The following is a 16,104-nucleotide window of genomic DNA, read 5'->3' as shown; positions in this document are numbered from 1 at the left end:
AGGACCATTATACATGTGTTTTCTTCTTTCATTATTATGAAAGAACTGAACAATGCAAAATATCAATTTGTTTATCTTCAATAAGAAATAGTTTTTTTTTTTCCTTTTTTGCAAAATTCATTCATTTTATTTTGATTAAAAAAATTGTTTACCAAATAGCATGTTGGGTGATGAATTGGTTCTCCTAATATGATTATGAATTAAAAAATATTTAACATAATGCTTCCAAAAACTCAATTGGCAACTTGCTTTCTATGCAATCTATGAATTCTGTGTGGAAACATGGATTTGACTGAAGTATTAAGCATAAGGACACATATTCTGGACTCATGAATTCATAATAAAAAGCAAGCTGGAGGCTAAAATAAGTACACAATTTACCACATTTATGAATAAAGTCATACAGCTTCTTCTATAAGTGTATTAAATATTTTAAGCTGTAACACTTCATTGGATTGTATTAGCATGCAAATAACCTAGCAATATTATGCCAGCAAGTATAATATTGGTAGAACTGTACTAATGCTTTTTTTTTTTTTTTTTTTTTTTTAGCTATATGTATAAAATATGGTAAAGTTTGCCACAAATGTTGTGATGATCAGTTTTCCACCCATCAACCTGTTGACATTCATGATGCACTGTCTCTGTGCTCATCTGTCACTACTCTCTTATAATCATGATTGACAAAGGATGCTTTTTCTAATTTACTGATAGTGGAGGACAATGTTTTGACTTGTATTCAAACTATGAGCAATGAAAGTGAGGAGTTATCATCATGTACATTTATTTTCTCTGAAAATAAATGTTTAAAGATATTAGTTTTTATAAACCTGTAAGTTCTTTTATTAATCTTTACTGTTTTCTAAACTGAAAATGGATATCATCCCTCAGCCATATTGTATGCATTATGTTGGAAATGAACAACCTACAGAATAAAGTTTACTTTTTGTATGGTTAACTGAACAATTTGGAAAATTATTCTCAGGTGTTCAATTATGGTTGTATCTGTGAAGAAAAATAAGAAATCTGCATATTTTTTTAAAAATTCTGATTTTCAGTTTTAAAAAGAAAGGCTGAGAAAAATTAGTACAACAGTGAGACATCTTGAACAGAAGGAGAAACCAAAGATTTGAGTACAATGTACATGTGGAAGTAGCACAATGGTTGCATCCACATCTTTATTAGTTGGAGAGAATGATACTCAGAGGAAGAATATATTTTTTGGAGAATCAGCTAGAGAATTGCTTTCAAACTTTCCACACAAATGATGTCTCATGAATCCCAAGAAACAGTCCCAACCTTTCCAGCAGATTTTACAGGGGCATGTACGAAGGTTGCTAATTCCACAATATTAATTCTGCTTTTGATTCAGGCTCGTGGTGATAAACGTAGATTTTTGTCTCCTACTGCAAACCTGACTAAGAAGAGGGTCCTTTCAGCTGTGTACTGTGGGGGGGGGGGGGGGGGGGCACTTTTGATCTGAAATGAGCAATTTGGGAACCCACAGATAGGAAATTTCCAGCAGTTCAGATCTTAGCAGATATTCTACTTACACAATGATTTCCAGAAAGAGCCACATCAATTTGCAAGAAAACAGCTTTGGATGTGCAAGAGAATTTGTGAATTTTCATTAGGGATAAACCTCCAGCCAGGGAATGAATAATTGTGTGCTCCTCTTCACAGTTATATTCATCTGCTGCAGCCACCATTTGAAATCTATTCATAAACATCAGTGTTAATGGTGCACAAAATCTAAATATAAGGTTGTCATCATTGAAAACCTCTTCTTTTTAATACATTTTTTACATATAAATTGATAGATTTGAGATCTGTAAGTGAACTGCAAAATTTTTTTTTTTGGAATTTAGGTTTATCAATAATCCATGATAAAAATCAAACAAGTTACCATTTGCAACTTGCGTAATCCTAATTTTCACTTTTAGCCTACTTTCTTGATGGAGAATATTGACTGAACATGCCCAAGCCACCCTTACACCAATAACTTTTTGTCTTTGTAGTTCAAACCAAATTTACAGAATTACAATCTAAGACCAATTTGTTTGAGTGAAAAAAAATGACTTAATTATGTAACTGGACTTAATAAAGTATATAGCGAAAAAGGATAAAAGCAGAGTGAGCTCCAGTCAACTATAATGTTGAAGAGATATCTGCTATAAGTCGTAGTCTCACCATAAGGTTCTATCATCACCTTAAAACTTAAAGATAAATTCTGTTGTGATTCTGTCTATATAATGATGAACTGATTACATGCAAAGGTGACCCCATCTCTGAGTATTCACATATAATATATTGCAACTGAACAATAAATTTACCTTCACAGCACTGTGTCAGTGAGGCAACATTTTCTCGAGAGGTCCTATATCCCCCTGGTAAACAACAAATGGCAGAACTCAGTGATACATTATATATATATATATATATATATATATATATATATATATAAAAAGAAAATTATAACAATAGCCAATCCTTGCTTTACTAAAGCATTTGAAGCTGAACCAGATTACTTGCTTCAACAGTGAAAATTAAATTGCTGCACACACTGATTGGATTCTGTATGTCTGATGGTTTTGCCTTGTTTGGAGAATAAGTCAAAATTAACACAGGCCCCTTTTAAATTATCATCTCTTCATAATGCAGTAAATAAAATAATTCAAGTAGTATGCATACAAATCATGGTTTTTAACCTTTAACTTCTACAGTTTAGAGACAATTTCTATAGTAGCTAACATCTTAAATGCATTCATGCAAATAAAATATTGTAACCTTTGGATTGTCTTGCATAGTGAGTTATATATGAAGGTTGATATTTTCTTCTTTGTTGACTGTCAGTTATCAAAAAACAATCATAAATATTATTCCTTAATGTTTCATTTTATAAGCTATCAAATAAACAAGTTTCAATATGTGCTTCATATATTTTAATAAGATTATCTGATGAGATTTCTATTATAAACTCAATTTCTAAGATTTTGAAAATATTAACTAGCTACCTGAGTAAGCACTTAAAGAAATGCTATCATACAATAATCAGGGAAAATGTCTATACACAGATTGTGCTAAACTATCAGTAATGTGGTGTGTTGAACCTGGACACTTCTAACAATCTATTAAAAAAAACTTGAGAATAACAAAAGCTTAAGGGTAAGCTTTTGTTATTCTCAAGTTTAATGACCCTCCACCATATGCCTATAAATGACCCTCCACCATATGCCTATAAATTATAAACAAAAGAATTCAATGACAATTTTTTTATTTAGTGCAAATACAGCAACAACTAGTGTAAATCGAATAAAAAAATTTCTAAGCAGTCTTAAAGATTTTTAAACAGAAATCTCCAATTCAGAAAACAATATAATATAATTAACTTACTTACATATAGAGAAATATTCCAGCTGACTTCTCTGCTCTATCCTATTCCAATGGCACCATATACAAGAACAATTTCTTAAATTGGCACTAAGTAGTCATTAAAAAAAATGGAGGAAAAAAAAAAAAAAAAAAACATTAGCATAAAATGAGAAAGGATTTTTAACAAATATGCATTTCCATACAGATAATGCATATGAATAATCAAATTAGATATAAAATAAAGATATAAATGGAATATTAATATAACATTCTCTATGACAGTACTATGTTTTTGTCACTTGACTCATTTGGAGAGGTTTGGTTTTGAGTCCTATTAGAATATGAAAGAATTTCTAGAAGGCCTCTATTTGGGGAAGAGTTTACTGAACTCAGGAAGAGCAAGTAAGTTTTTCCCAGAAACATGCAAACGTACCTTATCTGGGTGCACACACAAAAATGTTCAAAATTCATCATGGAAGGCATATTTACAGATCTGTTGCAGATTTTGATTTTTATGGTGCAAGGGCGACTAAGGCCATGCCTCTGTTGAAGAGAACTGCATTAAAGGAAGAATAACACTGATATTCAAATAATTTAACAAGTACAGGTCAATGCTGAAAAAAAAAAGTTGCGAGTTAGGGTTAAATTTGAAAGTGTTTGCAATTCTGCCCAGACACAATAGGAGGGAGTATATGATGAGAGCCTTGTCAATCAATTCGGCCCTGGAGAGATTGTGCAGGGCCCACGGGATAGAATTTTGTTCAGCATGGTCTGTGCTTGCTAACAGGAGAGAATGCTTCTACAGGGATGGGATACACTAAAATAGAAAGGGTGCAAAAATATTTGCTGATGCCATCGAGGCAGTGTAAGGTGGGTCGGAAAACTGCTAGCTTGGGGGGATCACAGAATAATAGATTAATGGTAGCCACAGGCAGAGGTGAAAGCGATTCTTGCACTGCTTCTATTGGATGAGCAGCAGACTGGAAAGCAAAGTACTAGGGATTTCAAGGGCTGCTGGGAGTCATAGTGGAACAAGTAAATATGTGGGTTGTGTGTGTGGGTAACTAAGAGTAAGAACAGGTGTATGTATACTTGCATGTACACCAATGCTAGGATATAGAAAATAAATTTGATGAATTTGAAGTGCTGGTCAAGCCATGAAAAGCGGATATCGGAGACGTGGTGCCATACATATATAGGCAGTGCAGAATTGGAATATGGGGAGTACAATGTGTACAGGAGAGATGGATGGGGTAGGGAGGGGGTGATACTGTTAGTTAAGAAATACATAAAATCTAAGGAAGTGTATCCAGTTGACATGGGTGGACAGTGCAACGTTGGGTCTGTTTGGTGTGACCTAAACACTGGGAAAGGGTAAATGAGAGTAGGAATGTGTTATAGGCCTAATGACTGATGAGCACAACGAACAGTTGTTCAGAGAAATAAAATGGGTCAGAATGTCTTGTAATGGGGGATTTTTACTTTCCAGATATTGACTGGAACTTGTGTTGGTCACTCGCACACTAGCAAGACTTTTGTGCATTTAGTGGAGGATTGTTTCTACAGCAACATGTTCTAGGGGCATCCTGAAAGAGGCCTCTGAGGTCGGGAAAACTCATGTCTAAAAAATATATAAATTCATACACCGACCATTGAATAAAATTTAATATGACTACAATCTTTACACAAAAATATTTACAATAAACTATTGCGTAATGCTAAAAACTGTAATAAAAGATCATTTACAATAAAATTTGCTAAAATATAAACCATTAAAAGCGCTAAAAAACTGAAGCTTTCGGGAGCGTCAGCTCCCTTCTTCAACAGTGACATGACTTCCTGCAACATCTCCTTAAGGAGATGTTGCAGGAAGTCATCTGTGTACACCTGTCCTTTCTTAATTTGAATTTATGCCCCCTTAGGTTCGTAATCTGAACAAGTGGAAGGATCCCATCAGAATTCAGCATGCTGAACCCATTCAAGGCCTTATACACCTCAATCAGATCACTGCGCAGGTGCCTAGTCTCCAGCCACTGCAATTTGCAGAACTTAAGCCTCTCTTGATAAGAGGATCCCTTTATTCCCCTCACCAATCTTGTTGCCCTTCTCTGTACACACTCAAGTAAATCTACATCCTTCCTAAAATGAGGCCTCCAGACCTGTACGCAGTACTCAAGGCGTGGCCTGACCATTGCCTTATACAGAGGGATAATCACCTTTTCCCTGCTAGCAAAATTCCTATATATCATTGACAAAACCCCATGACCTGCCCTGGCAGCCTGTCTGCATTGCTCAGAAAACTTCATATCTGACTGCACAATTACTCCCAGGTCTTTTTCATTTTCTACCACCTTAAGTGTAGTACCACACAGTTGGTACGTTTCTCTGGGGTTACTTCTACCCATATGCAGTACTTTGCATTTGTCAAGGTTAAACTTCAGTTGCCACTTCTTAGCCCATCTGCCCAAATTATCTAGATCCTGTTGCAGTAGCACACTGCCATTACTGTCATTAACAACCCTGCCAACCTTTGTATCATCTGCAAACTTCGACACTAAGCCTGATATACCTTCGTCAATATCATTGATAAATATACAAAACAACAGTGGACCCAACACCGAACCCTGTGGGACTCCACTAATAACATTAGTGGAGTCCCACATGTCCCAACTAATGCAAGCAAACCACACTCACTCTATGAAGAAAAAGCTTAACTGTGATTAAAAGCAGTATGAATTAAAAAACACTTAAAAATGAACTGGCGCTCCCTTCCAAAATGAATCACACCCTCACCCTCTGTAACAAAATTTTTATTTAATGGCGGCAGATGCTGGCAAAAAGAAATATGCAAGTTGAATAAATTGAGTTATCAAACTCAAGTGCTTGCAGGCTGCACTAGTGTGCTACAACACACCAGTGGCAATTACTGAGAAACATATTTTTATATTTCCCCTTGCACATGAACATTTATACAAATTCATATTGTATTTTTAAAGTTGTCAGTTTGATTTAATATCTTATATTAATGAGTCTCCTTTAAGTATTACCATTATTTTCACATAGGTGTAACACTGTTAACCCATGGAAGTTGCTATCACAATTATGCTCAGGCATGATAGGAGGGTACACATGCTGAAGGCTCTGTGGATTAACTCAAGATGAAGTACTATGCTAGTTTTTTTTTTTTTTTTTTTTAAATATTAGCAAGTATTTAAAAAGTATTTATATTAATTGTATCTCATATTGTGGCTACCTTCACAAAGAGATACCAGGTATTGCACTACTTTGAATAAGTAATGCTTCTCTAGTAGAGAAGACTATTGTTATTTATTCTCAGTGGATTCAAAGCTATTGGCCTATCATTGGTGGGCAGGCTTCGCAACTGTGGTAGCATGTTTGCATTATCAGGGTACCTGCTCACCCACCGATGATAGGCCAACAGCTTTGAAACAGTGACCATCTGAGTGGTGGTATCCACTGAGAATAAATAACAGTTGTCTTCTCTACTAGAGAAGCATTACTTATTCAAAGTAGTGCAATACCTGGTATCTCTTTGTGAAGGTAGCCACAATATGAGATTCAATTAAAAACAATGCCTTCACATTATGTATTTAGTTTAATTTATGGGTAAACTATGGTGTATCTACACTGATATTATATATATATGATTGAAGAACCCTGTGAGGTCGGGATTTGGATGCATAGTGATTTCCCGCTTGCACCAACCAAGTGAAAAGAACTTAATTAGTAAGTGAGCGAGTAAACACAGTAACACATAAAAAAACTGACACAAGGCACAGATATTTAGGAGAAAACATATATTAAATTTAGCATATATAGAACATACATAGAAGCTTCTGGCTACTGTATGTAGCCTTTTTCAACTAATTGAGCACTGGAAAGTGTTGTTTTTATGTGCTGTAGCTGACCTTCGAGTACTTTCAGTACCGTAAACCACTCTCCCCTCCTCCATGACCTAGTGTGCTTATGTACTCAAAGGTCAGCTACAGCACATAAAAACAACACTTTCTCAATTAGTTGAAAAAGGCTACATACAGTAGCTGAAAGTTTCTATGTATGTTCTGTATTTGCTAAATTTAATATGTTATCTCCTAAATATCTGTGCTTTGTGTCAGTTTTTTATGTGTTATTGTGTTTACTCTTTCACTTACTAATTAAGTTCTTTTCACTTGGTCAGTGCAAGCAAGAAATCACTATGGATATTTTATATAGGCAACCCCCCCGTATAACATGGTACTTCAACAACACAGTTTCGCTCTAATGCGATTGATAAATTGTGGCAATCCTTGCACAACACGGTACTTCTACAACAAGGTTTCGCTCTAACATGAGTGATAAATTGTGGCAATCCTCGAACAACACGGTACTTATATATGACACGGTTTGAGAATTGCTCGAAATCTTGCACAACACGGTACTTTTTGAGCTTTTGTGCTGGGGGAAACCCTGCTGTTATGTTAGATGTAATTCTCACCGTTTTCGTTCCTTTTTGTGAATCCTGTTGTTGACTCATTAGCCATTATTGCCCTCGTGATTTTATTTTTGCTAAAGCACATTTCTGGAGGTCGCTACCATAAAACAATAAAAACAATTTGCACTTCCCATTTTATTGGGCTTTTCTGTTAGTGTAACCTAATTATTAAACAGGTAGTAAACTCAATCTTCTTGCATTTGCTATAGTACTGATAGATGGAATTCTGTGGGTTTTCATATTATTATGGTGAAATGTGTTTCCCCGTCCATGAAATATTTGATCAAATAAAAAAAATAAATAAATTTTCAGAAACTCATTACTCTGTTTGTTGCAACTTGCGCATGCTGTGTTCTTTGTTATTAATTGCTCATCATATTTACTGTTTTAAATTTTACAACGACAAAAAAGAAGAAAAAAAATGTCAGCAAGCAGAAATATCAATTAGTATGTACATATCACAGTACATATTAATGTACTGTGATATGTACTGTGTATGTAAGCATAAATTTATTTATTTTGCTAACTGGAAAATATTCTTCCGATTTTCACGTATCATTTGAAGTGGGGCTGCTGTATTTTGTCAGGAGATCCCTGGGTTAGGTTCTGTGCTTGTTTGAGACCATAAAAAATAATTGTGACTTTGAAGGGTGCAGTTCGTGACTTTTAAAGAGAGCAGAAGAGGAAGAAAATTAATGAATGTACATTATCTCACATATAAGTATCACAGTTTGTAAGGTAAGACGTTACTACTATTATAAAAATAAAGTTAAAATATTAAGTCATTACTACTATAAAAATTAAGTTTCCGATAGTTATAAAAAAATGGTGTATTTTTGTTAGCTTTTGGAATGTAACCCCCCCCCCTTTTGTACTGGTTCTTAGTCCTTTATAAATTTTGCATTACACGAGATTTTGTAGGAACCAAACTACAGTGTTATACGAGGGTTACCTGTATATAATAAAACTGACCATGAAAATATTTTTCATCCTTTTTTTAAATTAAAAATTGAAATTTATATCATAACAATCCAGAATTCTGAAATTACAGAAATTTTTAAACAACTGCTCTGATGTTGCCACTTCAAACATAAAAGAGGCACCCGGGATGGATGGAATCTATCCAATTATATTAAGAGATAAGAGAGGCAACAAAGGAGGTAGGCAAATCATTAGCCATAATTATGAGAGCATCATTGGATTTAGAGAAGCACCTTATGGACCGGAAATGTGAAAATGTATCCCCGAATTCAAAGGGAGATCAAAATTTTAGACTTGTTAGCTTAACATGTTCCTGGAAAAATGATGGAGTCACTGGTTAAAGAAGTAATGCAAGATCATCTAGACATTGCAGTTTGTTAGGGGGAAATCTTGTCTGGCCATTTGATTGGATATTATGATGCAGTCACAAAGAAACCAGATATAAAAAATAATTTTAATATCATATACTTGGATTTCAGAAAAGCTTTTGATACTGTTCCATATAAAAGACTGCTGTACAAAATGGATCAGTGTGGCATCAAGGGCAAGTTACTGCTATGGATAAAAGGATGGTTGTAGGAGAAGACAGTGTGATTTTTTAATGGACACTGCTCTTCATGGACTAATGTTATTAATGGATTCCCCAGAGTTTGGTGCTGGGTCCATTATTGTCTATATTTATTAATGATATTGATGAAGGCATATCAGGCTTAATGTCCAAGTTTGCAGATGACAAAGGTTGGCAGAGCTGTTAATGACGGTAACAATGGTTTTGTAAGATGTAAAATCTTACATGTTAATATTTTAGAAATGAGTGAAATTTATTTAAAATAAAGCTTAGGAAATAGCAAAATAGGACAGTAAACATTATCAGTCACAAATATTATTCTAGGTCGCTCACAAGGAATTAAAAATTAGACAAGGTTGAATTAGAGAAGGGAGCGGTAAGCTATTAGCAATTAGGGATACATTTCAGTTCCCACCGTGGCAAAGAACAAACAATAACAACGGGAATGGTGACAGCACTACTGGTGTGCAGGTGCGAATAAATATGGCTCTGAAGAACAAAGACCGAACATTGTGGGACATCCCTTTGTCCAGTGACACCTAAAATATCGGCCAGGTAGTAAATACGGGTCAAATTACTCCGGCTAGCAATCACATTTGCGTCTGACTGTCGGCGATGGCAAGGTCATTAGAGCATGTAAAATAAATCTGCTAAGCTTAACGAGGGGTGGCGAAGGTGACAGCGTACTTCAAAGCAGCGGATTGCCTGGGAAAAATTTGGAAATTTATTAAAATGAGCTCTGAGTATACAGCTTGAGAAATTTTGATGAATGGGAACAGGATGAATAGGAAATGATGAAACTTGACAAAATGAGAAGATTGGGTAAAATCTGAGAAAAAAGGCAGGCCCGACATAAGGAGGCGGTACGTAATTGAGATGGACAAAAAGGAAGAACGAGATGGAAAAAGGGCTGTGCTGTGAGCTTCGAAGGAGTTTTTCGTTGGTGTTTGGTGAAGATGAGTAAGGAAGGATAAAGTTGAGTTTTGACAGTGTTAGTGGGAAAATGAGTTGTGTAGGGTTAGATAAGTCCTGTCCCGTCAGCGAGTTAAGAAAAGTTAGTGGAGTTTAATAATAGAAGAGAACAGTCGAGTAGTCCATCGTCTATAGGCAAGGGTAGTGGCCCGTATGCAAATAAGTCAGTCCGTCGTCGGAAGGCAAGGGTAGTGGCCCGTATGCAAATAAGTCAGTCCGTCGTCGGAAGGCAAGGGTAGTGGCCCATAAGCAGATGAATGAAGTGTAAGGAGAATAAGCCTGTCCGTTGTCTAAAGGCAAGGGTAGTGGCCCATATGCAGATGAATGAAGTGTAAGGAGAATAAGCCTGTCCGTCGTCTAAAGGCAAGGGTAGTAGCCCGTATGCAAATGACTGAAGTGTATGGTGAAATAACCCGTCCGTTATAGGAAGGTAGTGAAAGTGGTCAGCGTGAAATAAGTAGTGTAAGGAAAGAAATAACCCTAATCCATCATCTGAAGGCAGTGATAAAGGCAAGGCGCAGATAAGTGAGCTGAGAAGGTAAAGTTGTAATCCCGAGTCCGCCAGAATAGCTGAACCGAAGGTTAAGTAGCAGTATCGAAGACGACCCCATAAATTCCTAAAAGACACAATGATGCTCTATCCAGACGTAGACTACAGCCCATGGAGAAACTTGAAGTTCTGAGATGAATGCAGTTGGTAAACGATGATGCCATTCCCTGACAAGGAGCTGAAGGACCCAAAACGGAGAAATCCGATTCGTAAAATTAAGTACTTGACTAGTTATATAGTATTCTCCCTCACAAATAAAGGACTGCTGGAACTCTAATATCAGATTAGTATAATGTTTAGAAAGATGTTAAGGGAAGGATATACAAAGATATAAATATATACGTAAATACAGAGATAAGTCAGATGATAGTTTTGGGTTTTGATTAATGTATAATTAGACATATGTAGAAAGGCAAAGGAGAGAAATTTGATATTTGTTATTGTTTAACATATAGGTATGAGATATTTTGGAAGGCAAGGGTAGGGGAATACAGAGAAAGAAATAGCCTTATGAATGTAGCTAACACTTGGGACCAGCATTAGTCCAGAAATTGATGTTGAATGTACTGTCTGTCTTGATTAGAGGAAGTTGTGAAATTATATTCCCCAAGACAAAATGGGGCACTAATTAAAACGGAAGTTAAGAGTGAAATTCCTAAATCAATTTATAAGGTAAGGATTTGATTTAAATAGGAGAAAGGGTGTACCTAATCCTCTTAAACAATTATTCTTCATGCGTGAAGAAGAAGCTATAGCAGTTTTTGTAAAGATATTAAGTTTGTTGTGTATAAAGAAATAACCTTTCTAGTGCAAAACCAATGTATTTAATTGCCATATATAACTGATAATACATAGGCAAATTTGAGTAATAATAATATGTGCTTGAGAATTGTTAATTTTTATATTGTGTATATAAGTGTAAATAAAATGTTATGTTATATATTAATGTGTGTGTGTTGTTTGTCATTCTTGAACACTCAGCCTGTCCGAAGGGAATTATAAATAATTGAGAAGTTCCCTCGAATTTGGAATTCTCCTGTAAAGTAAAGTCAGATGTGTAAGTGGGGAAATTAAAATAAGGTGGACAACAACTATTATAAGGGAACAAAACAAAATAAAAATAATAATTAAACTAAATATAAATATATAAAATATCATCAATTAATTCCACCCCCCACAGTTTGCTGCTGCAACAATGTCTAGAAAAATTAGGCAGTTGGTCTCAAAAAACGGCAACTGAGGTTTAATATTGACAAATGCAAAGTACTGCACACAGGTAGCAGTAATCCTAGGTTAATGTACCACGTGTGTGGCACTACACTCATGGTAGTAGAAAATGAAAAAAGACCTGGGGTTAATTGTGCAGTCAGATATGAAATTCTCTGAGCAGTACAGACAAGCTGCCAGAACAGTACATGGGGTTTCGTTGATGATATACAAGAATTTGCTAGCAGGGATAATGAGGTGATTATTCATTATATAAGGCAATAGTCAGGCCACATCTTGAGTACTGCATACAGGTCTGGAGACCCCAATTTTGGAAGGATGTAGAGCTGCTGGAGTGGGGGAGAGGGGTCCTTTTACTAAGGAAAGACTTCACCTCTGCAAACTGCAACATCTGTACACTAGACACCTGCAAGGAGATGTCTGGGGTGTTTAAGGCTTTGAATGGATTGAGCAAGCTCAATGCTGATGGGATTCTTCCTCTTACTTAGACTATACACAAGGGGGCATAAATTTAAACTGAGGAATGACTGTTACAGAATAGGCATGCAGAAGTTTGCCTTTAGTTGGCAGGTGGTTGATTAATGGAACAAATTTCCATCTGTTGTGGAAGTGAATAGCTTAAATAAATTCAAGGAAGAACTAGACAACTATTGGAAAAAATGGATAGGTGAAACGGGAAGGTGTTTTTTTTTTTTTTTTATATGCTTTCTTTCTTACATCATTTGCCAGTACTCACTACTAATACTGAAAGCTGACTATGCAGGGCAGCTGATATTAATCAATTGATTCTGTAATATGGCATGGCAAGTTTATAATTAAACTCAAAATATGAGGAGTTTTAACTATGTAGCAGATTGGCAAAAAATATGATAGCTGGCATGTGGTTCTTGGGGGGGGGGGGGGATAAATAGTTTAAAATGGGAATCCTTGAAAATGTATTCTTAATTCCAAAATTTAATTGTATAAGATCAAAAAATGTCAAGAATCACCCAAAAAATATTTCCCTGCCGACTGTACAGCCACATTTCAGAGTAACATGTAGATAAAGGAAAACAAACTATAGAAGTTACCACACCAATGGAAAGCTGATGTACGCGGTGCTGTAAAAAAAATTTTTTTTTTATTGCTATATTTTTCCAAAAAAAAAAATGAGATCAAAAGTGAATATCATACTGGAGGAATGAGGCTGATATAATTCTAAAATTGTTATTTAAATTTACATGTACTGTTTTTTATATATAAAAAATACCATGTAGACAGCTAGAGGGTTAAGAACTGATCTCACTCAGTCATCTCAAATTTCACGAGTGCCCTGAGAAGTGTTCCTTTCCTGTCAGTCGTATACTATCAGAATCATGTGTGATTCAGCTCCACAATATTCTAATATACTAATATCAAAGCAGTCACCTAGTTGATTTAATAACTTAAAAATTTGAACCTTGTGGCGAGTTTCTCTCCCAGCTGTTATAATCAATAAGGGGCAAATTAAAATTACTCATAAGAAAGTGCTCACATTTACTTGGCCATTCCATTTGGCTATAAATGGCTGTCATCATACTCTGTGTTCTGGTCTGCAGCATACTCCATTCTCATTTTTTTCACTGCTTCCTACTAACTCACACCAAACAGATTTGATGCTGGCACACAGTACTTCAGATCTAGGAATGCCCTTATTATAACAGAGGCTACATTATATAATCTTTATTGCAAAGCAATAATACTCTTCACAGCTACTTGCCAGGCTTAAGTTATCTTAAAATTGCTTTGTAAAAATGAATGAATTGCCTATACAACTACCTGTGACTAAACAATAATCCCTACAGTGAAGGAGGGGGGGACATGCTCAGTCTCAATAAATGCCACAAAATAAATGTCTGATGTACACGCAGTTCCAGCTTTACAAGTTCCCAGGTTTACGAGTTCTTTTTTTCAAGTGTTAACAAAAACGAAAATATGAACATTAATTGCAATAAATAAATGCTAAACATTCATAAATTCAGCATTTCAAACCATGCGCGAACCTAATACAGTACTACCGTACATGCATTTCTTCTGGCAGACATAAGGATGGAGGTCCAACCTTAAAAGAATTCCATATTTTAGATGCAATCAAAATAACAAAACGAGTATGGGACAAAATTATAGAAAAGAACGTGAAGTGTATTGGGAATAAACTCTGTCATCAGTTTATTAATAACTTTGAAGGATTTCAAGAACTGGCAGAGATCATACAAAATGAAACAGAAGCAGTCATAAATGTTGCTAACCAATTGCAGCTTGAGGTTTCTACAACTGATGTCACTGATCTGCTTCAAGTACACAATGCAGAGCTTCCAAATGAAGCCCTCATTGAAATGGCAAAACGCGAAGTAGCTGAAGAAGAACGTTTAACAGCTGAAGTTCATGTTCATTCCTTCACTCTAAAGGAGATTGACAAGGCTTTTCAACACAGAAAAAGCATGTGTTAATGGTGCCGTTTATTATGGGAGATTTTTTAATAAGTTTAAAAAAAAAAAGTTACTATATGTGAAGTTATGACATTCAGAAATTATGATTATTTAAGATTAATTTTATTGCTACAATTCTGTAAGATAATAAACATAATAATGTAAAAAATAAAAAAATAATAATAAAAATAATAGCAACATTAAGTTACTTGTAAACCACAAAAAATATCTCCAAGCCTACAATTCTATAAAAACCAAAACATCTGGTTTTTACAGAATTGGATGGAGTCCCACAAGAATAACAGATTTCTTAACTTTCTAAAACATTGGTTCCCAACCTGTGGTATGTTTACCACAGGTTACCACTGGTAGGGTAGTATACCTAATTGTGACAGATGGTACACAAATCCATAAGAAGAAAATTAATTACAAATACATAAAACAGTGACAGAAGAGGAAAAGACCAATCCCTCCAGCATATGACAGCACGACAAAACAAATGGCCCTCAGTCCCCAGCAGCTTTCACTCCCACTCTTACGGCAGCGAGAGGATCAGAGTGGAAGCAGAGGGTGCTAAGAATCTCTGGGCACGACCAGGCTGCCATGCACGGAAACTGAACTTGGCTTGTTACAACGTAAGATCACTCATCGGTGAACACAGGATATTAGAGCTGGACAAGGAATTAGAAAATGTGAAGTGGAATACCATCGGTTTGGCTGAAACAAGGAGAAGAAATGAATCACTTATAAGTTTATCAAGTGGAAATCTGCTGTACACCAATGGAAACAGTGAAAGGAGTGAATTTCTGGAGTTGGATTTCTGGTCCAAAAAAATTTAAAAAACAACATTTTGGAATTCAAAAGTACATCACCAAGGGTGTCAAGACTAATACTCAAGATTTCTAAGAGGTCCAAGCTAAAGGTTATAATGATTTATGCACCAACATCGAGCCATGATGATGAAGAGGTTGAAGAAATGTACACCGAAAGTGAGTCTTCTAGATGAGCAGAAAACCCACTACACTATTATTATGGGGGGACTTCAATGCTAAGGTTGGAAAAAGACAAAACAGTGCAGAAAGGGGAACTATAGGATATTTTGGAATTGGTGAAAGAAATGAAAGAGGTGAAAGACTTGTGGAATTTGCAGAATCTCAAGGATTGTCAGTAATGAACACTTTTTTTTTTCAAGAAAGGGGTGAGCAGAAAGGTGGACATGGAAGAGTCCAAATGGATTAACAACTAATGAAATCGACTTCATCCTCACTAACAGACGATATATTGTGAATGACGTTACCGTCCTGAATAAGGTAAATGTTGGAAGTGATCACAGAATGGTAAGATGTACACTTGATATAGATGTAGGAAAGGAAAAACTGACTTGAGTAAATAATACAAAGGTCTTTGAGATAACAGAAGAGGAGAAAAAGCAGTATGTACTGGAATTTAAGAACAAGTTTGAGCTTCTGCAGACTGCTCAGGGCCAAGATACTGA

At 35.5% G+C, this 16,104-nt stretch overlaps 1 protein-coding gene across 8 annotated transcripts in view; it reads right to left on the bottom strand.

The window, feature by feature from the left end:
- LOC150076362 (uncharacterized) overlaps positions 1-16,104 on the bottom strand; it is a 98,165-nt gene that overhangs the window by 75,562 nt on the left and 6,499 nt on the right. For 5 of the 8 annotated variants that reach the window (XM_090387895.1, XM_090387900.1, XM_090387896.1 and 2 more), the window contains exon 2: positions 3,398-3,480. The gene's annotated coding sequence lies outside the window, so the exon portion shown is untranslated. Of the gene's footprint in view, positions 1-3,393; positions 3,481-16,104 lie in introns of all 8 variants that reach the window. The other 3 variants (XM_090387898.1, XM_090387901.1, XM_090387903.1) reach the window with 1 other exon arrangement.

This window comes from Mastigoproctus giganteus, chromosome 13 (genome assembly GCF_048544385.1).
Source record: "Mastigoproctus giganteus isolate SK-2022 chromosome 13, ASM4854438v1, whole genome shotgun sequence".
Classification (NCBI taxonomy): domain Eukaryota; kingdom Metazoa; phylum Arthropoda; class Arachnida; order Uropygi; family Thelyphonidae; genus Mastigoproctus; species Mastigoproctus giganteus.
Note: the sequence above shows the minus strand (reverse complement) of the source record. Positions and strands in the feature narration are given on the sequence as shown.